This window comes from Pongo abelii, chromosome 6 (genome assembly GCF_028885655.2).
Source record: "Pongo abelii isolate AG06213 chromosome 6, NHGRI_mPonAbe1-v2.0_pri, whole genome shotgun sequence".
NCBI classification, from domain to species: Eukaryota; Metazoa; Chordata; class Mammalia; order Primates; family Hominidae; genus Pongo; species Pongo abelii.
The window spans coordinates 50,502,984-50,529,964 of record NC_071991.2 but is presented as its reverse complement, the minus strand read 5'-3'; the positions used below and the strand labels follow the sequence as shown (position 1 = coordinate 50,529,964).

General features: G+C 38.0%; 1 long non-coding RNA gene across 1 annotated transcript in view; it reads right to left on the bottom strand.

The window, feature by feature from the left end:
• The window catches only part of LOC112134320 (uncharacterized), a 427,542-nt gene that overhangs the window by 49,418 nt on the left and 351,143 nt on the right, over positions 1 to 26,981 (bottom strand). Inside the window, exon 4 of the long non-coding RNA XR_002915759.2 lies at positions 22,673 to 22,766. This is a non-coding gene — a long non-coding RNA (uncharacterized LOC112134320). The remainder of the gene's footprint in view (positions 1 to 22,672; positions 22,767 to 26,981) is intronic.

The window sequence follows — 26,981 nt, the reverse complement described above, 5'->3', positions numbered from 1 at the left end:
ATTGTTTAGTAATGAGATACACATGAGACTATTACTTAGGGCCTTTTTAATATAATTGGTTATGGCCTCTACACACCAAATGAAATCCTCAGTAACCAGTTGCAGGAGAAAGACAGAAGCTAAATGATCACGTCAATAGAATACAGAAAAATTCCAACAAGATTGTAAATGAGGAAGATTTTCAGGTTTTGAAAAGGTATGAACTTAGCCTGCTATCCAGGAATAGCCCCAAAGACACCATCCTAACCATCTTGGGGGTAGCTAAGCCCGTAGATTGATTGTGCACAACCAAGATGTTTCATTTAGAGATAACTAATAAATAGTCATGGTACCCATTCAGTGGCATGCCAACCAGTACTTTGTCATATAATGTTGTGGGTACACTGTTCTTTGAGTATCTATCCCACATCACTAGTGTTACTGGGCCATGTATCGTTGCAGTGATATTTTTTGTTCCCAACATAAAGGGGTGAGCTAAGTGACCAAAAGAGGGGAAAAGCCATATTAAACCATCCCAAATTTGTTATACTATCACAGAATTGAGTTGTCCTAACTCTCGGTTGTGTTAACACCAGTGAAAAGGCTAACAAACTGGTTTCTTTTACCAAAAAGCTCACCTTATGCCTTTTGCTTTGTGAAGTATTATGAATAGGTCAGTGATGTACATCATCTTTAGTCATACAAGTACTAAGCACTGATGACTATTATAGAAAAACAAATATATTTATAATACTCTATCCAATTTTGTCCTTGGAGAGAAGATATCCACCATGTAGGTCACAAACACTAGAGAGGAGCATGAGGCCACATACCAGCTTTAAAGATTATATTTTCTTTTGCTTACATCACAAAGATTCACATCCTCTTTTCAGAGATAAACTTTTTTCTCCATAACCAAAATTTTGAATGAGAGAAAAGGTTGTAAAAACTCTAATGAGTCATTTCAAACAAAATCTGATCCTCAAAGAAAAATGAAAACCATGAATGTGCAATTAGCAGAATCTCTAGAGAATAACAAATGAAATTCCTATCTCACAGTAGAGCTTTAATACCAATCCCATCAAGTTAAAAATGTGTGTGGCTCAAATACAGTCTGAATCTTCAACCAAACCTAGGAGGATTTGGACCAAGAGGGGCCTTATCAGAGATCCCTGCTGACTTTGGTGAGGTCAGGTGAATGAAGTCATTTATGTTGAATGTCACTTTGTAAAAAACTTTCCAAAATCTAAGTAAGAGTTGCCATGATCCCTACTTCTACGTTCTCTGGATTGTCACAAAAACAAACAAAACCCTTTTGCAGGTTAAAGTATCTGTGGAGGGTTGGGGGATCAGGGGAGAGCGTTGGTAGTCTCCCTTACAGAAACAGGAAATAAGGGTCATTTTCTGCTGCTGCTGTCACCACCATATAATGTCATAGGACCTCTTTGACTTTCTGTTGTCTCTCGACTACTTTAGCCCTAGTGATATCTCAACTACCAAGGCTCATGAGGTCCCATAAAGGAGGGTGAAGTTCCATGAAAGAGATTCTCTTTCTTCTTGTCTAGGCTCCCCAGCCTGGGGCACTAAGTGCCCATTCTTTGAAGAATCCCATCAACCATTTACCCCATGGCCACTTTAGTTTAAAGTCTGTCACCTTAGATGTGCTGTACTTAAGTGCTTCAGGATGTTCTTGGGAAAAAACTTCATGACCTTTGTTTTTTATCTCGATGCTAAGGAGCTATTTCTCTTTTAAATCCTTAAAAGAATTTTAAATTCCTTAAAAAGATCTTTTAAATCCTTCCCATCTACCATACTTAGAAAATAAATCTAAATTATTTCAAGGAACTTAGGGTCTTCAAAGACTCAGGGAAATTTCTATATTTAACCGTTATCTATTCTTCTCATGTCTGCGGAGGAAATGAACATGAGAAGAGTATTTCATTTCCCTTACATGCCCAGAAATATTGTTTTATGCATAATCCCAGCAGGAAATAGCTAGGCTAGTCAAATTATTATAATTTGAAGAATACTTAATAAAAGGATGATTTACAAAGTATAGCAAGTATGTCAAAAAAATCACAAAGTATTTTAGTTATTTATTGCTGTATAACAAATTACCCGAAAACTTAGTAGCTTAAAACAACAAACATTTATTACCTCATGGTTTCTTTCAGGCAGGTATTCCAGCACAGTTTAGCTAGTTGTCTCTGGCTCAAAGTCTCATACAAGATTGAAGTCAAGCTATCCTCCAGGGATGCAGTCTCACTGAAAGACCTGATGGGATTAAGTGGCTTCCAAGCTCATTCACATTGATGTGAATAAGTCTTGATCCCATGAGGTAAAGTTTTCTCCACAGGGCTGTTCTAGGTCATAGCAGCTGGCTTTCTCCAAGGCAAGTGATCCAAGAGAGTGGCCAGGGCAGGAGTCAAAGCCTTTTTATAACCTTATCTCAGAAGTGACATCCTAGCTCATGTTCTTTATTCATTTGTTAGAAGTGAGTTAATAAATTCCACTCACATTCAAGAGGAGAGAATCACACAAGAGTGTGACTACTGCAAAGCAGGAATCATTGAGGGCCATCTTAGAGGCTACCTTAGTTGTCCAGGCTGCTATAACAAATCTATCATAGACTGGGGATTTAAACAACAACAAACATTTATGTCTTACAGTTCTGAAGGCTGAGAAATCCAAAATCAAGCCTCCAGAAGATTTGGTATGTGGCAAGGTCTCACTTTTTGGTTCATAGATGTCCATCTTCTCTCTGTCCTCACATGGTGGAAAAGGTGAAGGGGCTTTCTTGGGTCTCTTTTATAAGGGCACCAATCCCTTTATGCACTGCACTGTCTTGGCCTAATTACCTTCCAAAGCCTACCTCCTAGTGCCATCACATTGAGGGTTAGGATTTCAACCTATACATTTTGAGAGGACATAAACATTCAGTCCATTACAGAAGCTGCCTACCCCAAAAGGGGTGGTGAAGTATTCTAGGATTCATTGCTGCTGAGTTGTTTTCATTCCTAGGGCAAAGGAGGAAGGGGTGAGAGAAGTTTCCAGAACCTGGATGATTAGATCCATGTGAGGATGACAGTCTTGAGAGACATCCTTGGGTCAAGGGAAGAGGTATTCTGACATGACCCCCAAGGGGAGGAGCTAGGAGAATAAATACCCTGACCTTCTTCTTCTCTCTCTCTTCATCTCTTGCTGGGTCTTTCAGCTGGCAGAACCCAGTGAGTTGCCATGAGGCCAGAGAGCATAGTAATGCAGTTCACACACGTCAGCCTGCCAAGGCTGAGAGTGGTTACAGAGTGGGTCTGCAGGGGCAGACAGAAGACATCCAGCATATTATGCTTCTGTATCTGGAAAATTTCCTCCCAGGGAATCTGTGTTTAAAAGATTGATTTGAATTATTTGGTTTTTAAAGTATGAGTTATATTAATAATTACATTACAAATTCCAAGTCAGCAGGGATGAAGATACATTCGTCTTTGAACACACTGCATGCACTACCCTGCCTGTGTTAAAATAGGTTCTCAAAAATCACAGCCATATTATTTGAGAGCTGGATGGAACCTTACAGATATTTATTTAGTAAACACTCTTATTTTAGGGATGAGAAAATTGCTGAGATGTTAAGTGAATTGCCTAAGATCACACAATGCTAAGCCCACATGTTCCAACACTATCTATAATTTACTAATTCCTTAACAGTAATGATAATAATAACAAATTACAAGTACATAACATTTTATAGCTTACAATGAGCTTCCACCCACCTCATCTCCCTTGACTTTCACAATAATCCTGAGATACTTGAAAGGTAGATGTTATTATTTTCATTTTACAACTAAGAAAATGACCTACATAAAAGTTAGCTATTTTCAACAGAACAAAAAGTCACATAATAAGCACAGAAAATAATCTGAAAGTTTGGGGGTTTTCAGACTCAGCCATTCAGTCCCATCAGATAGAATCATCTTCTCTAATTAGCTAAGGCAGTCCTCTGATACAGGCACTGAGGGGCCACTCAATGAGAAACCAAGATGAGAACATCCTGTATGAAAGGGGTGAGTGCAGAGTGAAGTGGATCCCCATGGACTTCTAAGGGGAGAAGGGATATAAAGTCCTGCTAAGGGGACTTCCTTCTCTACCACTCATGGAGCTGTTCCTGTACTTCCTGGTGACACAGCTATGGCGCTCTCCAGAAAATAAAGCCTATATCCTCTTAGGGGAATCTACACAAAGAGCGCACACAGAAAAGCTCCAGCAAGATGTGGGGCAAAAGGAGGTTCTTGGGCACAACCCTGTGGAAGATGAAGCTTATACCATTGTTCTAGTTATCTATCGTTATATAACAAACCCCAAACCTTAATGGCTTAAAACAACAACTCTTTTTGTTATTATAGTTCACAATTTCAGGGGTCCAGAATTTGGGCAGGGCTCTGTTGGGCAATTTTTCTGTTTCACATGGCAATGACTAGGTTGATTTAGTGGTAGTCAGCTTGCAGCTGGTCTGGTCTGGAGGCGTCAAGAGACATCACTCACATAACTGATGTCTCAGTGAACAGCCTGAATGCTGAGCTCAACTTTGCCCCCATCCCAGGTAGTTTCAGGGCCCTCTATAAGGTATCTCCAGTAGGGTAGCTGGATTTCTTACATGGCTTCTTGAGACTCCCAAATACTTAGGAGGAAGTTGTTAGCCTTTTCTCAGGAACTAGGCCTAGAAGTGCCCTAGCATTAGTTTAGCTGCACAGTCTCTGTCAAAGAAGTTACAGGCTGGCCTGATTCAGGGAGTGTGGTTAAACAGGCTTTGCCATTTGTTTAGAAGAACGCCAAAGAATTTGTGACCATCTTTAATCCATGACAACTTTCCCCCATAAACTGCTCCTATTTTCTAAATTCCAATGCTTTTATAGTTACAATTTAAAGGAAATAACTAAGACAGAAACTGGGGTAATTTTTAGTTCTAGTAACATACATTTAATTGCAAAAATTTAAGACTCAGTTGGAGAGATAAGTTGAGACCACTGATCTCTCTAGTGTAACTGGTGTGAGTCTTGCTTCATCAACCTGAGTTTAAATAACATGTATTCACAATCTAAAATATGATTTTTTTTTTTTTTGAGACACCCAGCCTAGAGTACAGTCTCGGGTCACTGCCATCTCCACCTCCCAGGTTCAAGCAATTCTCCTGCCTTAGCCTCCCGAGTAGCTGGGATTAAAGGCTCCCACCACCATGCCCAGATAATTTTTGTGTTCTTAGTAGAGATGGGGTTTCATCATGTTGGTCAGGCAGGTCTCAAACTCCTGGCTTCATGTGATCTATCTGCCTTGGCCTCCCAAAGTGTAAAATATGATGTTCTTAATCCTCCCAAACATCTACTTAACCTTGTGTATTAGTTTGTTTTCATGCGGCTGATAAAGACATACCCAAGATTGGGTAATTTAGAAAGAAAAAGGTTTAATTGACTCACAGTTCCACTTGGCTGGGGAGGCCTCACAATCATGGGAGAAGGCAAGAAGGAGCAAAGTCACATCTTACATGGATGGCAGCAGGCAAAAAGAAAGAACTTGTGCTGGGGAACTCCTCTTTAGAAAACCATCAGATCTCATGAGACTTATTGACTATCATGAGAACAGCATGGGAAAGACCTGCCCCCATGATTCAATTACTTCCCACTGGGTCCCTCTCATGACGTGTGGGAATTGTGGGAGCTACAATTCAAGATGAGATTTGGGTGGGGACATAGCCAAACCATATTACCTTGCAGTTATTTACAGATTCCCCATTCCATGTCTGGCAGATCAGCTCATCATCTTTGCCAAGGGCTTCTCCAACTTCTATGCCATCAAGAAGGACAAGCTGGAGCACGTGGCAAAGTCCAACTGCTGATTTCTCCCACTGCTGCCTCCCAAAAGGGGGGCCCCTCCACTCAAAAAAGAGTCCTAGGCATGCTTATTATATCCGTTGTTCACTTCTCTCTGTCAGGAGCTTGGGGTTATCCCTCTAAACAAGATTCTACAAGAAGCTTCTGCTGCTGTCACATCTCTAGTCTTGATGCTTTCACCAAGATCCACCACCTCCAGTGATATCTTTGTACACATTATTAAGGACATTCATTGCTGCTATTTCAATCCCCATGGTGCTGTAAAGAATAGCTCTCCCTTTCTAAGTGAAAAGGACAAAGCTTCCTCCTTATTTTTTATTCTCACACAAGATGTATTCCATCATGAAGCTGCTCAAGTGCCAAATGTTGCCATGCTTTTCATTCTTCTGCACAGAGCCATGAACCCCAGGATCCCTAAAACAGAGAGAGAAGCTGGCACTGGATGCATTTCAGCACCTGCCGGGCTGCCTGTTATGTCCAGATTTCCACTCACAGGCTTTGCTTTGAAAGAGCTGCTTCACAGTTTCCAATGCAAGGTCATTGTTGTCTGCTTGCAGAATATTCCTAATGGGCACCGAATAAAGCTTACCAATGTTGCTTTTAATTTTTTGGAAACAAAACCATTAAATTAATTCATCTTTGTTATCAATACAATACATATTCATGATAAAAACTGTGGAGTTTCCAGATAAGCTGTTTGCTTTCCAGACAAGCTGTTGCTCAAACTCTCTGTTTGAGAGTAGAGATAATGTTAACAAGAGATAAATTCTGTTAACATTTTGGCAAATGTTTTCTCATATTTTTAATTGTGTATAAATGAATATGAATATATTTGGACCATATTATACATTGTTTTATAAACAGCCTTTTCACTTGACAAACTATCTTGAACATTTTCAGTATTTATAATAAACTTGAAGATCATAATTTTAAATGGCTGCATAATATTTCATTTTGTGGATTCCAATAGACTATTTCACCACTTATTTATTGATGAAAATGTAGGTTGCTTTACTTTTTCACTCTTATAAATAATACTATGTGGAAAATGCTTATAAATGTATTTTAAACTACACATCCATTTTTCCCTTAAAATCAGCCCCAAATCCCTTCATTTGTAATTGTTGGGTCAAAGAGTTTGCCAATTTTTGGAACTTTTGATACAAGTTCCATTGTAAAAGGGGTTCAAATATTCTTGGGCACTAGCAACATATACAGTAGGCATTATCATAATTTTTAACTTTTGTCACCAGATGAAAAATTGCACTTTGTTGCTTTGTATTTCTTAAATATCTGGTTAGATTGAAACTTTTTCCATATTTTACTGATCATTTTTATTTCTTATTTTGTCAATTATTTTTTCACTTATCCACTCAAAAATATTTATCAAATACATAACACGTGTCAGATAGATTACTCCTTATCTCTTTTTCCAACCATCTGTTGGGATACTTCTAAACGTTTTACTAATTGCATCAGCTCTTATATAGTGAAGATATAGCCTCTCCTAGCCTATACCTTTTTCCAATTTTGCTTGTCTTTAATGATTTTGTCTTTTTTAATATACAGACTTTATATTTTAATGTAACTAAATACTAAAACTTATTGTGTGTGTGTGCCTGTGCGTGTGTGTGTGTGTGTGTGTGTCTTTATACTTAGAAACGTCCTTACTATGAATGAAGAAATGGAAGAGAGCGGAATGCTTAGAATCATTAAGCTGATGTTATGTCCTCAAAGATTCTGTTATTAAATGAAATGGATTATTGTGGCCATAATGATTTGGAATATAGTTCAAACATTATTACAACCTATTCTAAAAGCTGTTGATTTCTGATAGCTTGACAGAATCTGAGATTGATGTAATTAATATTAAGAACTTGTCTATATCACATATTTGAAACCACAATTACATTTGGGTAATGTCTTTACCTTGTCAAAATCCCTCTGGCAGCCTCATCTATTTCTAAATAAAATGAGAAAATGGAAGAGAATAAAATTACATTTATAGTATTATTGATTATAGAAATAATGTATTTTAAACTTGCAATTCTGAGCATAATCTTCTCATCATGTAAATGCCACTACCCAGAATGCCTTCCATGACTGTAGCATGGATTATGTGACCCTTGAACACTTTGTCATATATCCTCATTCTTCTCTTTCCAGTCACATACAGAAATGGTGACTTAAAATTATTCAGAGATTTGTGGAATTGCTGGTTTAATGTTGGCCTCTTCTATAACACAAACTCTGCAAGGGACACCTGTTTTGCTGATCACTGTATCCCCAGGACCTAAAAGAGTGCTGCAAGTTGCTTGCAACGCAGAAGAACTGAATCAATAAACGAGCAAATGGACCAAAGAGGTCCATTCTATGTGGGCGTGGGCTTTCTGTCTTACCTTTTGAGTCATGTGGAAGGAAAAAGTGGGAAAGATTGATAGTTCACTTTTCTGCTTTATTTAAAGAGAAAGAAGAGAGAATGACACACTAGTTTGCACTGTCATTGTAACTGGCAGCAACTCTAATTAGACATGGGTCGGGGAAAGCCACAACCTGAGGCCCTGAGTCAAATCTAGCCATGCCACTCATTTACACATCATCGATGGTTGCTTTCTGGCCAACTGCAGAGTTGAGTAGTTCGTCTGGATCACAAAGCTTAAAATTTTTATTACCTGACCTTTTACAGAAAGTTTGCTGACCCCTGCATTTGACAAGTGAGCACACTCAATAACTTGATTCCCAATAGTTATATTAGCATTACTTTGCCATTGAGGAAATCCATGACTGTGTGGCTTGAACCCTGTGTGGACCTATCTAATGAACAGGTCAGTGCTAACTTGCAAGCCCAGGATGCTGCTGACTGGGAGAGGCTGGGGACAAATTTAATGGATTCCTTCCTGGATCCGGACAGAAAGGAGAACTCTATGCAGGGCTGTTAACTTAGCACTGCCTAACAGTGTCCAGCAATAAAAGTCCAAAGGTTAAAAATTCCACGTACTACATTTCTGATCATTTTAATGTGAGAATTTCCTTCTCTTATAGAAATTTGTTGTTCATGAAATTTGTCATTCAAAATTTTGACAAAACTGTCATTCTCAAAATAAAACATTCTATCTGCAAATACCAGGGTACTGAGTGCCATACATAAGGGGTTGTCCTTCTAGTTCTAAACACTGGTGACTTTTCCCGTGTAGGAGACTTCCTCCTCCATCTCCTGAATATATCCACTAGAGCTGCTAAAACCCTACCGCTTGTTAAGGATTTTAGATAACCACTTCCAGTGTTGGACATCATGATAGGATAGCAGAATTATGAAATGTTACCACCATCCCACCATTGAAAATAGGTGAGACCCATGTGGCACAAGACCCAGAAAAGAAACCAGGGGAAAAAATCAAAAAACAAACAAACAAACAAACAAAAAAACCAAAAAAACACTATGTAGCTGCCTGTTAGCTGTGCTTAAAAACCTAAATAATGATGTTTGACTCTGGTAGATTGAGACTGGACTGTGTGGCTAAGTCTAGAGATTTAAGGCTGTCTTCCTTCTTTTCATTTGAAAATGCCCATCCACCTCCACTCCCTAAACAGTCCCGGAGGAGATGAATGTAGAAAGAGACAGAGCAAGAGAAAATCCTGTGCTAGCCTGGACCTCAGCACCACAGAAGTCCGTAGTGGGGCAGGAATGTCAGAGAAGAGAGCACAGGAGGGAAATGGCCCTGGGGTATCTGAAGTAGTGGGTATCAGGTCTGATTCCTACGTGGGCAACCTGGGTGTAGAAGGGGAAAGAAAGAATGAACTCCCTCTGACCTTCTGGTGCCCAGTGATTCCAGCCACTAGAAACAAAACCAGGAATATATCCTGGAGCTTGGCTTTTGAGACCAGTATTCCTCCTACTTGCTGAGTGGGCATGGGGAAGAGTTAAGGAGACAACTTTACCTCGCATGGATGCCCATGCTATTGGTCAGGAAAAGGCTACTTCTTTGGGCTAAAGTTGCAATGGGTAAAAACAAAAGGAACTGGGTTTGATTTCCATCTATTACTCACAGAGACCTCATGGGGCAGGGTGGCTTACCAAAGACAGAATTCAGATCCCCTGGATATCTAACAAATGCTATGTTTACAGCGCCCCTTTAGATGGGAGGAAAATGGGACACAGGACTAGGGAATCGCTAAGGTCCTTTCTCGCTCTGATTGTTTGATAGCTGAAATGTAGGTAGAGACAAGGAAACTGCCTTTAGAGGCAGGTACACTGAAGGAAGAGAAATTGAACACAAAGGGGGAAGAAAATCTACAAAAATCAGAAACTCAGAAATCAGAGCAGCTTATGACCATGGTGTATTAGAATCTTATATATTTAAGTAAACCCTGTGGGTCCACACATCAGGAAAATGAAGAGCCATGTTCAGAAAACCTGGCTTAAGGGTGGGGGAGATTGGATAACATAGGTTAGCTTGTCATCAACTTTGAGAAAATCTCCATTTGAACTTTTTGGCATTCAAAGTTAATTTCAGTTAAGGAAGGTAAAGGAATTTCCTCCTTTAGAAGCATAGTTTTCATGGATAGTACTTGCCAAAAGAGGTTCAAAATGAGATTTATGGTATAACTACTCCTAAGTAGCAACCAATAGCTCACCAACAGCGGACCTGAAATAATTATTTTTACCCAGGAATCCCATGTTTCTTAGTAACTATTGCCAGTAGCAGGGTGCCTCTGTGAAACAAAAGAGCTATGCAAAATACATTTTTAAGGAAGAAGGAGGGTGATGAGGAGGAGGAAAAGAATTGTATGTTTATCTTATGCAGGCAAAGTTCATTTGGAGTTGCAGTTCCTGTTTTCCTTGTTTTTTATTTTTTTAAATTTTATTATTATTATACTTTAAGTTTTAGGGTACATGTGCACAACGTGCAGGTTTGTTACATATGTATACATGTGCCATGTTGGTGTGCTGCACCCATTAACTCGTCATTTAGCATTAGGTATATCTCCTAATGCTATCCCTCCCCACTCCCCCCACCCCACAACAGTTCCCAGTGTGTGATGTTCCCCTTCCTGCGTCCATGTGTTCTCATTGTTCAATTCCCACCTATGAGTGAGAACATGTGGTATTTGGTTTTTTTGTCCTTGTGATAGTTGGCTCAGAATGATGGCTTCCAGTTTCATCCATGTCCCTACAAAGGACATGAACCCATCTTTTTTATGGCTGCATAGTATTCCATGGTGTATATGTGCCATATTTTCTTAATCCAGTCTATCATTGTTGGACATTTGGGTTGGTTCCAAGTCTTTGCTATTGTGAATAGTGCCACAATAAACATAGGTGTGCATGTGTCTTTATAGCAGCATGATTTCTAATCCTTCGGGTATATACCCAGTAATGGGATTGCTGGGTCAAATGGTATTTCTAGTTCTAGATCCCTGAGGAATTGCCACACTGACTTCCACAATGGTTGGACTAGTTTACAGTCCCACCAACAGTGTAAAAGTGTTCCTATTTCTCCACATCCTCTCCAGCATCTGTTGTTTCCTGACTTTTTAATGATCGCCATTCTAACTGGTGTGAGATGGTATCTCATTGTGGTTTTGATTTGCATTTCTCTGATGGCCAGTGATGATGAGTATTTTTTCATGTGTTTTTTGGCTGCATAAATGTCTTCTTTTGAGAAGTGTCTGTTCATATCTTTTGCTCACTTTTTGATGGGGTTGTTTGTTTTTGTTTTTGTTTTTTGAGACAGAATCTCGCTCTGTCACCCAGGCTGGAGTGCAGTGGCATGATCTTGGCTCACTGCAACCTCCACCTCCCCGGTTCAAGCAATTCTCCTGCCTCAGCCTCCTGAGTAGCTGGGATTACAGGTGCACACCACCATGCCTGGCTTTTTTTTTTCCTTTGGTATTTTTAGCAGAGATGGGGTTTCACCATGTTGGTCAGGCTGGTCTCGAACTCCTGACCTTGTGATCTGCCCTCCTTGTCCTCCCAAAGTGCTGGGATTACAGGCGTGAGCCACTGCACCCAGCCTTTTCCTTGGTTCTAATGGGGTACTGGGAGATCAGTGCCGCACACCCCTCTTCTCCTGCCCGCCCTGCTCCACTGACTTCACCACTGCACAGAACCTCCGACTAGAATTCTTCCTTGTAGCGTACCTACTCCAGCTTGGAACCAAGAGGCAGCCACATCAGTTTAACTATTTCTTAACACCGGAGACAAGGGTTGTATTTTTAAGGATTAGCATTAGTAAATTAGAGCCAAAAAAGAAATTGAAAGAAAATGTGATTAGTTTGGAGCAAATAGTTGTGAGAAGCAATCTGTTATTTAATTGTTCACAGTCTTCACTTATTATTCCTCCTCATTAGCCTGTCTGAAGAGCTGGAACCTCAGGGTATCTTTGGGAATTTCCCTGTTTCTGCTTCTGTTACCTCCTCCCTTTCCCCAGGGTTGGTGCTGGAATTAGTTAAGACTTTTGTGGCTCTTGGGATGGGGCTGTTGGAGGGGTGAATGTAGTTCTCTCTGTCAAGCAAGGTTTTCAAAAAAATCCTTGATTAGCGGGAACCTGATATTCATTACACACAGAATCATACTCACTTGGAGAAGCAGCAGCTGTTAGAGTGTCACAGGCTAGGAGCCTTTGATCATCCAGGCTGCTCATATGGGCAGAGGATCTTCTGGAAGCTGTCAATTGGGTTCTCTTGCATAAATATATCTTTTTAACAATGCCTGTTGAGATTCTTTAATTGGGGAATTGATAATAGAACAAAAAGATTAATGTAAAATGATTCTAGAATGATGCCCACATGAAGTTTGCTATAACAAATTAAGCAGGATTATGCAAATTAAGAGATGTATTAACTTTAGTTTTCATTTATAATGATAATGTATGATTATAATAAAGCACTTTTATATATACGGAAAAATATATAAAATTTATCTGCAAATCCATCATGTTTAGATAATCACATTAAGATCATATATATAGATTGTCATAATCTATTTTGCTCTTTTTCATTCAACACTTTAGCAATAGCATTTTCTCATGTAATCAAAACCATTTGAAAATATGCTTTTGATTTCCAAAAACCGTATGGAAACTACCATATGGAAAATATCATAATTTAAAAATAATTATCTTACTCTTGAACATCTGGAATGTTTGCAAATTTATTATAAATAAGGATGAATTTTTTACACATTCTTCTTTCAAATCTATGATTATAACTTTAACCTGGGGTGAAATTATGTAATCAATAGTTATGAATTTAAATAATTTTTTGGAAATATTGTTCTAAATTTATTTTCAGTGAGGTTTTCCCAATTTGTTAAATTGCTTTTCAGCAAGATTTGACCAATTCGCATTCCTAACCTCACTCACCTAAGAGGGCCAGCCTTTCTACACCTGAATATTATTATTGCATTCATAAATACAATAACTGCTGGCAAAAAAAACCATCATGTTTTAACCTGCATTTCCTTGATACACATAAAGATTGAACATTTATTTTAAATAATCTAGTTGTATTTTTCTTTTTTATTTTGAGACGGAGTCTCACTGTGTCGCCCAGGCTGGAGTACAGTGGCATGATCTTGGCTCACTGCAACCTCTGCCTCACGGGTTTGAGTGATTCTTCTGCCTCAGCCTCCTGAATAGGTGGGACTACAGGTACATGCCACCACATCTGGCAAATTTTTGTATTTTTATTAGAGATGAGATTTCACCATATTGACCAGGCTGATCTCGAACTCCTGACCTCGTGATCCACCTGCCTATGTTGGAAAAATTTCCAACATAGAGAAAAGCTGAAAGAAAATATAATGATCAACTATATACCCATTGCCTAGATTCAATAATTGCCAACATTTTGCTTCATTTAGCCTGGGCTCAGAGCCACCAGATGTCAAAGCTGTTTGCAAAGTTGTCCTACGCAGGTATGGCTGTCTTCTTCTGGGGATCCCTGGTTGAATATTGTATTTGTTCAACTCAGGTTAGGCTCTAGAGTGGCCTCTGCTGCTTTCAGGTGTTTATTTTCCAACTTCATGTCAACTGAAATCTTTAGTAGTCTCTGTCTTGTAGCCATGCTGCAGAAATTGACTCTGCATGATTATTTGTTCTCAATGTTGGCTTCTTCTTGTTCTTGTTCTTTTTTTTTTTTTAAATGTGAGAAAAGATATTTAAGTAGCCACTAGTCAGGTACAGTAGTGTGTGCATGTAGTTTCAGCTGTTTGTGCTGGGACTGCATGTGAACACCACTGTATGCACTGAGGCAGCAGGGCCACTTGAGCCCTGGAGTCTAGAGGCTGCATTATGATCACACCTGTGGTAGCCACAACCTGGGCAACTTAGTGAGATCCCATCTCTTAAAAAGAATATTAAGCCACCACCATTATTCTATGGGAAATCTGGAAATGTCTATCTTTCTGCTGATTTGTAAATCTCCTTTATACATAAAGAGGATCAGCCAGATATCACAAATAGTACTCTTTCTGCTTATCTTTTTCTTTCTTTTTCTTTTTCTTTTTTTTTTTTTTTCGTTTTTTTGAGACAAGGTCTGGCTCTGTCGCCCAGGATGGAGTACAGTGGGATAATCTTGGCTGATTGCAACCTCCACTTCTCAGGCTCAAGCCATCCTCCCACTTCAGCCTCCGAAGTAGCTAGAACTGCAGGTGAACTACCACCACACCCACTCATGTTTGTATTTTTTTGTAGAGATAGAGGTCTCGCCATGTTGCCCAGGCTGGTCTCTAACTCCTGGGTTCAAGTGATCCATCCATCTCGGCCTCCCTAAGTGCTGGGATTACAGATATAAGCCACCACAACCAGTTACTCTGTTTATTGTTTCCTTGTAAAATTATGTTAATAATTTAACACATCGGACTTTTAAAATTATTTGTCAAATTACTGTCAGATGTCAAATTAATGGGTAATTTTTGTGATATTTTTTATTTTTTACATGTGTCAGAAAGCATTTCCTGCCCATAGATTAGGTCACTATTTGGCGAGATTTTCTGCTGATTTTCTCTCTCTTTCACTTATAATCTTTTAAAGGATCTGAAGTATGAGTGGTCTATAGAATACAGCAAGAATCTTCAGAGGCTTTTTCCCCCAAGTAGTTATTTTTCCACACATTTGTCACATAAAAAATTGCTTCTTCAGTGATTTATGATCTTTCTTTACCATACGATTAAGTTCTTATTAACGTATACTAGGGTCTATTTCAGAGATATGCACAGGGTTGTAAGGTTATTTATTATGGTATTATTTATAGTCGTGTAAATTGGAAAAAAGAAAACTTAGATTTTAACTTAGCAATGATGTTACCACTGCCCAATGTAATACTATGTTGCAAAGATAATGTTACAGAAGTGTATGTATTGATACATAAGGTTGTTTAAATTGTATTGTTAGGGACAAATGCAGTTTTTATATGTGTATGTAGGTATGCCTATATGTATAAGCCTATGTTTTACAACATTTATTTCTGGCCAGGCATGGTGGGATTACATGGCCTGTAATCCCAGCACTTTAGGAGGCCAAGGTGGGCGGATCACCTGAGGTCGGGAGTTCGAGATCAGCCTGACAAACATGGAGAAACCCTGTGTCTACTAAAAATACAAAAAATTAGCTGGACGTGGTGGTGCATGCCTGTAATCCAGCTACTCGGGAGGCTGAGGCAGGAGAATCACTTGAACGCCGGAGGCGGAGGTTGCGGTGAGCCAAGACTGTGCCATCGCACTGCAGCCTGGGCAACAAGAGCGAAACTCTGTCTCAAAAAAAAAAATTTTTTTTTTCTGAATATTTACATAGAGACATACAGAGGCAAAAATCTGGAAGAATACTTTCAAGCTGAAACTGTTATAATCTTTGAGAGTTGGAGTTTTGGTTAGATTATTATTCTTATCTATATTCCTTGATTTTTCTACAATAAATATGTAAAATATTTGGAAAGCAATGTTATTTTGTTTCTGTGAAGTAATCATAACTAGATTAACATTTTACTAAATTTCATTCCTGTGTATAGGATTAGATTCTGCTTTGGGTACATTTATAATCATACTTAATTAACCTCTGGATCTGAGGAAAAGGCTTAATTTAAGGGCTATTTTTTGTTCAACCATAGAATTATTATGATAATGAGAAATAATAATTCACAATGAAATTGTCTATTTAAAGCCTTAGCCAGGCACGGTGGCACATATTCGTAGTCTCAGCATTTTGAGAAGCTTAGGCAGGAGGATGACTTGAGGCCAGGAGTTTGAGACCAGCCTGTGCAACACAGCAAGACCCATCTCTACAAAAACAAAAAACTACAAAAAGTTAGCCAGGCATGGTGGTGCTGGCCTGTAGTCTCAACTACTTGGAGTGGGTGCTGAGGTGGGATAGAGTGAGCTATGTGATGCACTCCAGCTGGGGCAACAGAGCAAGACCCCATCTCAAGACAAAAAAAACTTTATCACTAGGCCAGGGGGTATGTATCCTCACCAATTTTGAGTGGAAGAGACATAGCCAATTCAATTGGTTTTGGGACTTTAGGGTGATTTATCTTCTCAGACTTTCCTGGTACATTGGGAGTGGGTCTCTTGACCACCGCTCAGGATAGGTGCTGGCTTCTACCATTCCAGCAAGATCCTTGTGTTGGGTTTTCATTAATTTTTTTTTTTTTTTTGTCAGTGAAGATACGTCTCCAAGAATAGTTTTTTCAAGGTGAGCCCTCATATATCTAATAATATCATTCTGTTGTCTTCACATATGGAAAGAAACTTAGCTATGCATAAAATTCTTGAGACACAACCTTTTCCCTTCAGAATCCTGCAGCTGTTGCAGCCTTGTCTTTTAGTGGAATTGGCTTCCTTTTTAGATAGCCTATAATTTCTTTCTGGCAGCTCTTAAGAAAAAGATTTTTATTTTTTTAAACAAATCCATCTTATTCAAATATTCTGTGAGTATATATTTAGGTGTGCATCTATGTTTCTCAATTCTGTCTGGTACAAGTATAATACTTTCTGTCTGCATAAAACAGAATTGGACTTTTTTGGTTCATGTATTTTTCTTGATGTACTCTCTGCAATTACGTGTTTGTTGCTTCTTTACAATGCCCTGGTTTCTTCCTTAATACCAACTATAATTATACATTGAGTCTATACTTTTTGTTGGTTGCTGTTGCTTTTGTTTCTTTTGTCCTCCATTTTTTTGTCTTACCATTTCATTTGCTTTGTCCTTTCTCTGAATTCTGGGAGAGCAGTTAAAATTGTCTTCTGTATCAACGATTGCAGTGACCTTAGCATCATTTATACTCTATCAGTGCTAATGATGTATTTATGGCTTCCTCTTACATATTTATTTTTCTGGGATTAATTTCTTACAGGATCCAGCTTGATTTTTTTTCAATGTTTTTCACCGCTTTTTAACTTTGTTGTCTTTCTTTAGAAGTTCTGTTCTTTCACAGAAGTCAAGGTTTTCTGATGCTATTCAGGAAGCTTTTTTTTTTTCCATTCTAGTTCAAGTAAAGAATCATGTAAATAATGAGTACACATGGACATACGAGGGAAACAACACATGCTGGGGCCTTTTGGAGGGTGGAGGCTGGAGGGTGCGAGGAGGGAGAGGATCAGGAAAACAACTCGTGGGTACTAGGCTTAATACCTGGGTGATGAAATAATCCATACAACCAACTCCCATGACACAAGTTGACCTATGTAACATATCTGCGCTTGTACCCCTGAACTTAAAACAAAAGTTAAAAAAAAAAAAGGAATCACATTCAGAGACTTTCTCTTAAGTCTTTAGCATGAATGAATTCTGCTTTTCCTTTTACTGCTCTGTTTTTATTTTTGTTTTGTAGTTTCTCCATAGGTGCCATTATTTATCTCATGGTAGAGCTTACTGCAGAGAGGGTAATTGTTCTTAGCCCCAACATCTGTTCACTGAGGTGCTGGTTTCATGCTTCCCTGAGATCTACAGCTGGATGGAAGCTTGATGGCCATGTTTCTAATCTAATTCTTGGTATCCAACTGATTCTCATATTTTGTGATATTTCTAAACTGAATTGAAAAGTTTTTCTAGACTGCAGGTTACAGACTTAGGCTACAAGCTGTCAAAGTTTGTTATTTGGCTAGCACAGTATTTTTGATCTGTTTCATTTTATTCTTAAAGATTTGGTATTTTTCTTATTAGTTTAAATGCATGAAAGGCAAAGATATTAAAGGCACCGTTATTTGAATTTTTATGTTTATATACACATGTTTCACCACTACTCAGGTGAAGATATAGGCTTTGTGCCTCTTCCCAATCAATAACTCTCTTTCTAGCAGTAACCACTGTTCTGACTTCTTTCTATAATCGGTTTGCCTGTTCTTGAGCTTTTCCAAAGTGGACTCATATAGCATGTACTCAGTTGTGTTTGGCACTTAGAATTCACCATTATCTTAGGGATATTCATATATTTTGGCACATTTAGCAGTAGTTTGTCCTTTTTCATTGCTGTGTAATATTACATTGTTAGGAAATGTCACAATTTGTTTCTCGTGTCTTCTGTTGATGGGCATTGGGGGTTTCCACTTTGGTGCTCTTATGAATAAAGGTGTTATGAACATCCTTGTATGTTTTTCATGTTGGATATTATCATTGACTTCTCTTTAGCATATACCTGGGAGCAAAAGTGATGCATTGGGAATGTGTGCACAGTAATTTTATTGCAATTTTTAATTAAACTTTTAATTTTGAGATAATTGTAGATTCACATGCAGTTGTAAGAAATAATACAGACAAATCACAGGTACTGTTAGCCCAGTTTCCACCAATGGCAACATTGCAAAAGTATACTACAACATTACAACCCAGATGTTGACATTAATGCAGTCAAGATGCAGAACACTCCATCACAGAAAATGTTTCTCGTGGTGTTCATTTGTAGTTGTCACACCTACTTCCCTCCCACTTCTCCCTCCTTAGACCTTGGCAACCACTACTCTGTTCCCCATTTCAATAATTTTTTCATTTCAAGAATGTTACATAAATGAGTATGCAACTTCTCGAGGTTGGTCCTTTTTACTCAGCATAGTTCTCTAGAGATTCTTCCAAGTAATTGTGCTTGTTGATAATTTGTTGCTTTTTATTGCTGAGTTGTGTTTCTTGGTAGGGAGGCACCACAGTTTGGTAAACATTTGCCTACCAAAGGACATCTGAGTTGCTTATGGTTTTTGGCTGTTAAGAATAAAGCTGTCGGCCAGACGCAGCGTCTCACGTCTGTAATCCCAGCACTATGGGAGGCTGAGGCAGGCAGATCGCAAGGTCAGGAGATCGAGACCATCCTGGCTAACACGGTGAAACCCCGTCTCTACTAAAAATACACACACACAAAAATTTAGCCGGGTGTGGGTGGCGGGCGCCTGTAGTCCCAGCTACTCGGGAGGCTGAGGCAGGAGAATGGCGTGAACCCAGGAGGCGGAGCTTGCAGTGAACCGAGATCACGCCACTGCACTCCAGACAGAGCAACACTCCGTCTCAAAAACAAACAAAAAAGAATACAGCTGTTATGAGTATTTGTGTACAGATTTTTGCAAGAATGTACATTTTTGGAGAATAAATGCCCCAGAATGCAATTGCTGGGTTGTATGGTAGTTACATATTTAGTTTATTAAGAAACTGCAAAACTATTTTCAGGAGTAGTTGTACCATTTGAAACTCTCATCAGCAATGTACAAGTGATCTAATTTCTCCTTGCCAGCATTTGTTGTTGTCATTATTTTTTATTTTAGCCAGTCTGATAAATGTTCAGTGCTATCTCCTTATAATTTTAGTGTGAATTGCCCTAATGGCTAATGACATGGAACATTTTTTCTTGTGCTTATTGCCGTTTGCATATCCTCTTCAGTGAAATGTCCCTTTGGGTCTTCTGCTCCTTTTCTGTTTTTTAACTGTTGAGTTTTTTAGAATTCTAGATACTATTCCTTTAACATATATATGGTTCGCAAATATTTCCTCCCACCCTGTAGCTTGTCTTTTTGTCTACTTAACAGGGCCTTTTACTGAGCAAAAGATTTTAATGTTGATGAAATCCAGTTTATCAATTTCACCTCTTATGGGTCGTACTTTTGGTGTCAAATCTAAAAAGTCTGCCTAGCACTAAATCCTGAAAATGTTATCCTGTTTTTAAATAAATTTTTATTGTTTTACATTTTACATTTAGATCTATGATCCATTTGAGTTAATTTTTTGCACAAGGTGTGAAGTTTAGGTCGAAGTTCAATTTTTTCACTTATGGTTGTCCAGTTGCTCCAGCATTATTTGTTTAAAAAGTTATCCTTCCTCCATTGAATTGCCTTTGCACCTTTGTAAAAAATCAGTTGGAAATACTTGTGTGGATCTGTTTCTGAGTTCTGTGTTGTACTCCATTGTCCTATGTGTCTATCCCTTTTCCCATAGCATACAGTGTTGGTTACTGTAGTTACTGTAGTTATATTAATATAATACATCTTGAAATTGGATAGACCAATTTCTCCTACTTTTTTCTCCCTTTCCAAAAATTATTTTAGCTATACATGTTCCTTTGCCTTTTCACATAAATTTTATAATAATCTTGTCTGTATTTAAACAAAATTTTGTTGAGATTTGCATAGGAAATATGTACATCATTTTGGGGGCAATTGACATCTTCACTCCATCAAATCTTCCAATTCATGGGCATCTTCATCTCCTCATTTATTTACATATATTTATATTTATTTCATCAACATTTGGTGGTTTTTAGAGTATAAGCCTTGCACATATTTTATTTAATTTACACCTAAGTTGCCCGGGTGCGGTGGCTCACGCCTGTAATCCTAGCACTTTAGGAGGCCAAGATGGGCAGATCACTAAAGGTTGGGAGTCTGCGACCAGCTGGCCAACGTGGTGAAACCCCGTCTGTACTAAAAATACAAAAATTAGCTGGGCATTGTGGTGGGCACCTGTAATCTCAGCTACTTGGGAAGCCGAGGCAGGAGAATCTCTTGAACCGGGGAGGCAGAGGTTGCAGTGAGCCGAGATTGCACCACTGCACTCCAGTCTGGATGACAGAGTGAGACTCCATCTCAAAACAGAAACAAAAACAAAACAAAAAATTTACACTGAAGTATTTTATTTTTCTAAGCCAGTACTATCTTATTTGGTGTTGTGTGTTGAATTTCAGTGCCCAACATTTGGCCATTTGGATTTGTTCATTGGTAAATCTTTTTTAATATTATTCTCTTTTCTCTCTTTAAACAAATCTTTCAAATTTTCAAATTCTTTTTTTTTGTTATGTTTTCATTTTTATACAATTCATGTTACAAAAGTTGCCAAAATATTACAAATAATTCCTGTATACTCTTCACCCTGCTTACCTAAATGATAACAAATTTCTCATAATCACAGTACAATTATTGAAACCAGGAAGTTAGCTTTGATATGCTACTATTCATTAATCTACAGACTTCTTTCAAATTTTTCCAACTGTAAAAACTTAGTATTGTCCCACTACTGCTGTTTTCCAGGATCCAATCTAGGATCCCACATTTCATTTACTTTTCATTTCTTCTCTAGTCTGGAAGAGTTCCTCAGTGTTTCTTTCCTTTCGTGGCCTTGACAATATTAAAGGGTATTGGCCATTTAGTTTCACCTCTTATAAATTTATATGTAAACACACACATAACACACATATATACTTTAACTTAAATATAGACACACTTATAGCTAAATATAGAGCTCACAATCAATAATAAAGTAATTGTCCTTTGGTTTTATTTTATGGAAGACATAGGCTCTGTGTTCAACCTCAAGAATTCTGCTTTTTAAATTTTAGGAGAAAATTTAAAATATCAGTCATTGATCTCCTTTCTTTCTTCTTTCTGTCTGCATCCTTCCTTCCTTCCTTTTTTCTTTTTGTGTTTTCCTTTTCCTTCCTTCATTTTACAATATAGATCATTGCTTTAAACATATAAAAGATCAATCAATTTTGATAAGACAATTCTACTCATCTATACATATTTAAGTGGATATATTGTCTACTCTCAGTCTTCTTTCAGGTATATTTCCTTCATTTTTGATTTCCTTCATTTATTTTATTTACTCTGTTACATTGTTCAAGAAATGTTCCTGTGTTTTATTTTTTTAACTTTTGAAATGGAAACTTCCAACCATACAGAAAAGTAGAGAGGATAGTATAATGAACTCCCAGGTACTCATCACCCAATATCAATTATCACTGTATTTTTCTGAATCATTTTAAAGCAAATCTCTACATATTATTGTACCCAGAATTACTTCAGTATGTGTTGGTAATAGAGATTATTTTTACCATAATTACCATATCATATTATACCTAATAAAAGAAGCAATACTACTTTTATATCACTTAATATTTAAATTCCATAAAGTCCATATTTAAATTCTCCAATTCTCTCAAAATATCTCTCTTACAATTGGTTTGTTTGAATCAGCATCCATACAAATTTGACCCAATGCATTTGGTTATAATTCTAATTGTCTCTTTCTCTCTCTTTTTTATTTTAATGATGCCCTTGTTTCCTTTTGTGAAGCCATTGATATTTTGCAGAAACAAAGTTATTTATAGCATGGAAAATTCTACATTCCATAATTGATTCATTGTATGATCATAGTATTGTTAACTCGTTCCTCTATCTCTGTTTATATAACAAAATACCACAAACTCAGCAGCTCAAAACAACACACATTTATTATCTCACTCTTTCTGTGGATCAGAAGTCCAGGCATAACCTAGAGAGATCAACTTAGGGTTTCACAAAGCTGCCATTAATGTGTTGGCCAGGTCTGGGTTCTTACCTGAGGCTCAGCTAGGGAAGCATCTGCTTCTCCACTTGTACGGTTGTTGATAGCTTTCAATCCCTTGCAGCTGAAGGATGCATAGCAGTTTGCTCTGTTGAGAAGTGTAAGAATGAGAGATTTTGGTTGCAGGCAATAGAGGCCAACTCTCAATAATTTAAACAAAAGAGCAATTTATTGGCAGGATTTCGGTGGTTAATAGGACTGACAGAAATCCTGGAATGAAGATTAGGTCAGAAAAAAGGTAGAAACCAGGGCTACTCTCTAGCTTCGTGCACCAGGAATTGGTAACAGTCACATCATGGTGCTGATGCTGGAGGGAAGGAACTCCAGCTATGACTTTTCATCTCAGATTCTCTGCTCAAGATTCAAACCCCAACATCAGAGCCTTAGCCTGGCTTGGAAAGGTCAGGCAGGGCACAGTGATTCACATCCTCACCAATCTGGCACACCACAGGGAAAAGAAAGTTTCCTAAAAGGTAAAAGGAGTGCAATTACTGAAATGAAAATGAGGGGAAACAGAGTTGCAAAAAACAGCAGAAGTCTGCTACAAACTTTTAACTGGCTATCTTAACTGTAATTGGAAGGAGCCATGCTGTGTGGCCTTGCTGAGTTGTCAGGGGGAAGCGTAGAGAATCAGTGCTTCCCTCTGGCATCCTTTGCTCCTATCTGTCTCTGCCAGCAAGTACCATTTTTTAACAGCTTGGATTGCTTTATCAACAACCAATGCTACCAGTTAACATCCTGCCCTCTGTTTTATCTGAGTGCACTTTCTAGTGTCCTTTCTGTATTTGGGGTTGTTACATATTCAAGATGGACTCTTTTTTTTTTTTTTTTTTACTAATTTTTAAAAATTATCATATAATAATTATGTATATGTATGAAGTACAATGTAATGTTTTGATCTATGTATACACTATACAAAAGAGTCAATCAAGCTAATTAACATATTCATCCACCCCACCAGCTTACTGTTTTGGTGGTGAGGATGTTAAACGGTTATGATATATCTTTACATATCCATGTTTGTCATGTATGATCTACTGTCTGTGATGGCCAATGAGATCCTCAGATCATTTGATGAGATATCCAGAAAGGGTGCTCACGTCTCCCCTTCTCCTTCTTCAGGACAAATGTCACCTCCTCAGAAAGTCTTCCTGTGCCACAGTATCTAAGTAGATCACTGCATCTATCACCCTACACTGCTTAGTTTCTTTGTACCCTTTATCACAAGCTGACAGCATTTTGTTTATTTATGTAAGTGCTGATTTTCTGGCTCCCTCCATGAGCGTAGCCACACGCTCCTTTTTCTTACTTTCTATCCCTGGCATTTAACACAGGGCCCTGCACATTGGAGATGATCCTGTGACTTGAATGCATGAATGAATGAATGAATGAATGAATGTGTGAGTGAGTGAATAAGGTAGGAACAAATACTCAGTTTTTAAATCACATTTCACCCTTTCTCTTAGTAAGACAGTTTTAGTTTTAAGTCTCTGGTCTAACACAAAGAAAAGCAACACACTCTACAATTCAATTTGGAAAGCCAGTTTTAGTTTTTAGGCAAATCATTGGTTTTGTTCAAAGAATTAATACATAAAACATAATACATAATATATAAAAACATAATGCATAAAACTTGAGTTCCTGGTATAAAATGCAGGATTGAAAACATTTGCATGTACTTGCTGAGGTTATGCTGCCCTTCTATGTTTTATAAACTGCTATTCATCCCTTTAAACCTCCTGTTTTTTCTTTCTAAATGCTGCAATAATTTGAGTTGTTCACTATATAATCATAGTCAATAAAATAATTTTGACAGATTTTCTAACTGCACTCTGCACTGATTAAAATAAAAATAAAATGCTCTAACATCTTGGAAGGGTGAAATGTATTATATATTATTCGTTACTTAAAGGCAATAATGATTGTGACTTTAGTCCCACCAAATCACTGTCTCATATGGTTTGGCTGTGTCCCCTGTCCCCACCCAAATCTTTTCTTGAATTGTAGCTCCCATAATTCCCATGTGTTATGGGAGGGACCTGGTGGGAGATAATTGAATCATGGGGGCAGTTTCCACCATACCGTTCTCGTGGTAGTAAGTCTCACAAGACCTGATGATGTTTGTAAGGGGTTTCCCTTTTCACTTGGCTCTCATTCTCTTTTTGCCTGCTGCCATATAAGGCGTGCCTTTGTTCTTCCCTTGCCTTCTGCCATGATTGTGAGGCCTCCCCAGCCACGTGTGAGTCCATTAAAATTCTTTTTCTTTATAAATTACCCAGTCTTGGTTACATCTTTATCAGCAGTGTGGAAACAGACTAATACACCATCTCAGCATACTTCCATAGATAAGGTGAAAATTGCTCACTGAAATTTAAATGGTGCTGCTCGACCTTTCAGGAGACAACGTAATGCATGTGGCTGATTCCCAGCTACCCACTTTACTGGCATCCCTTACATTCAACATATAGACAGCTGGGATGTCAATGGAGCAACACAAAACTGTTTATGTGACAGGTAACTTCAGCTATGGTTATATACTCTCATGTTAAGGAATCCAAAGATGTGAAAATACAAAATTGTAGAATAAATCATAAATTCATTTTACAAAGGATAACTTCTATTGAAAACGGACTTGCTGCAAGAACTTCCACCTTCTCAACAACATACTACCTAAAATATGTTTAGGTAATATGTTACTAACTTGCTGGAGAGGAAACTTATAAATGAGAAGGAAAAATGCATCTACTAAATTATTAAGAAACCATGAATGTCACAAGTTAAAGGCTATTCATTCTAGTCAAGTAACATTATTTGAATATGAACTAGGTGCCAGGCACTATTAGAGTAAAAAATCAGATGTGGGAATCAATCATGGGCTGTATATATCAGAGACACTTATGAGAAATCTATGAGATGAATTTAGTAATATCATATGCAGAAGTAGGTAATAAGTTAATAGTAAAGTTTGTTTTGTTGGGCTATACCACATAGAGTCCATCTAAAGCCCAACTCAGAATTGCTACAGAAGACTAAAAAGAGGCTGCTCAAACAGAAATAGACTGAACTCTAACAGATACCCCATTTTGTTGCAAAAAAGTTTGGATTTATGGATGTTTCAAACCCATGTGTCTTACATTCTTCTTTCTCCCTTAACATATGATAAGAGGTGAGAAGGTCCATCTATTACTGAGCCCAGATATGTAAGTTGATGGCATTTTGTTATATGCTTTGTGTGCGTATATGATATGTGCATAGAGGCTCTAGGAGAGGATGTAAGTTGAACTAAGCTGTATCGTGGGTGTGAGTGCAGGTGTCCACATGGATGCACACACTTGCTAAATAGCTTAGGATATTCATGTTCATCCAGAAATGATTCAAGACCTCCAGCACAAGTACCAGATGTCACAGGGTTCTCAGGGTGACAAGAAGCAGAATAGATTGTTGAATGAGGTTGTTCAATTAAGGAATTTGTTTTGTTTTACTTTCGTCTATTTCATTTTGCTTTGTTTTTCATTCCTCTTAAGCCTCTTTTGATAAAGGCTCCCACTGCTTACTGTGGGTTGTGAGTTCTTATGGCTATAGGAGATACCTTTATAAGGAAGAGATTAGAAAAGATGTTTCAAATTAGAGACAAGTTTAATCAGTATAAATCTTTTAAGTATTTACTCCATGCAATTAAGCTTGAAACATCCCACCACCTCTTTAGTGCTGCTGGGTTATAATTATGACAATTATGATGGAAAGACAGAGGATATCAAGGTTATTTTTGAATGGGGGTTTTGGGGAATGCTTCCTGGAGGATTTTCCTGACAGAGACCTCTCATTGCATTAGAGCTGAAATGTTTTGTGCAATTTGATTCAAAAACTCATTTGATGTTAGAACTGGAAAGAAAATTATAGGCAGAATAGTATAACCCCTATAATTTTTAATAATGAAACAGAGCTATAGGAGGGAATAATGGCTTATCCATGATTACAAGTAGTTACCAGTGGAGTTCTGATATTCTCTGCTATCATGGACTTCACAGCTACGTGGAATTAAAGTGAAAACACTGGTCATGGAAGGAAGAGTCTGGCATCACTGGTGGCTTCCTCATTTTGTGTGGAGGGCTTTACCTAGGGTAGTTCCAGTGCAATTCATTTCTGCTGGTGCATATTCAGAAAAGAGGCTTCTGAATATGTCTCAAGAGCTACTTATGTCAGGATCCTAATTTTACCAGACTTACTTCTCTAACAAATGTTGCTTTGAAATTATAACAGATATTTTTGCAGTAATTCATCCTGTGTTCTTTTCATCAGCAAA